Genomic DNA, 934 nt, shown 5'->3' on the forward strand with positions numbered 1-934 from the left:
TCCCAGCTGAACCTCTTTATTGCTCTACCATCTGGTCTGAGCCAGTCTTAGATGCTTGCCCAAGCTGTGGTCTCTAAGGCTAGACCTAGACCTCCTTTTCTCTCCTGTTGGCCCCTGCTATAAGGGCCTCAACAAGGGAGTGGTGGACTACACACACACACACACACACGGCCCTTCCCCAGCACTTGGCCTGGTGTTAATCACTAGGCCCTTATCCTGTCTAGGCTCCTAGCCTTGTTTCCACAGGTATCTCTTCCATGCTTGCTGTTTGCTACAGACAACAGGCCCAGAACAAAAGAAAAATGGCAGTCTCCCACGGCTGTCCCCATGGAGGCCTGTGTAAGTGGGCAAGAGATGGATCCAAGGAAGGTTTTGGTTGGAGCCAAATCAAAAACTCATCGGACTGCTGTTCACGAGCCACATGCCTGCGAGGAGAGACCGTGATTTCTAACTACCGAACAATAAGCCTTTGATCAGACTTAATAAAGAGTCATTTCCGTGTTATGTAGTTAGGCCCCCAGGCTGGGAGTCAGAAGGCTCGTTGGAGTTGTTTTTCGTTAATTGTGTTAATGAGCAGATGGATAACGCTGCTGGCTAGCAGATAACTCATGGGGAATAGACCCATTTACTCTGCATATGACAGAGATGGGCTGAGACTGGAGGATGTGCTGTCACAAGCTGGTGGCAGGGTGATACATGACTTCTTCTCCTCCCAACTCCTTGCCATCCCCGTGAAGAGTGGGAAGGGCTCAGGCTTCTTCCTGTGGCCCAGGACAGGTCACTCCCTCCCTGCATCACTTGTCTATGAAAATAATGGTGACGGCAGTCATAGCTTCAGGCTGTCTTGTCACAGCATTAGGTCACGACTGTACAAGCGGAACCAGGATTCTGGAGTTCCTGTTGCCTGCCACCAGCAGTACCATACAGGAACTGA

Source organism: Mus caroli, chromosome 2, assembly GCF_900094665.2.
Source record: "Mus caroli chromosome 2, CAROLI_EIJ_v1.1, whole genome shotgun sequence".
Lineage (NCBI taxonomy): Eukaryota > Metazoa > Chordata > Mammalia > Rodentia > Muridae > Mus > Mus caroli.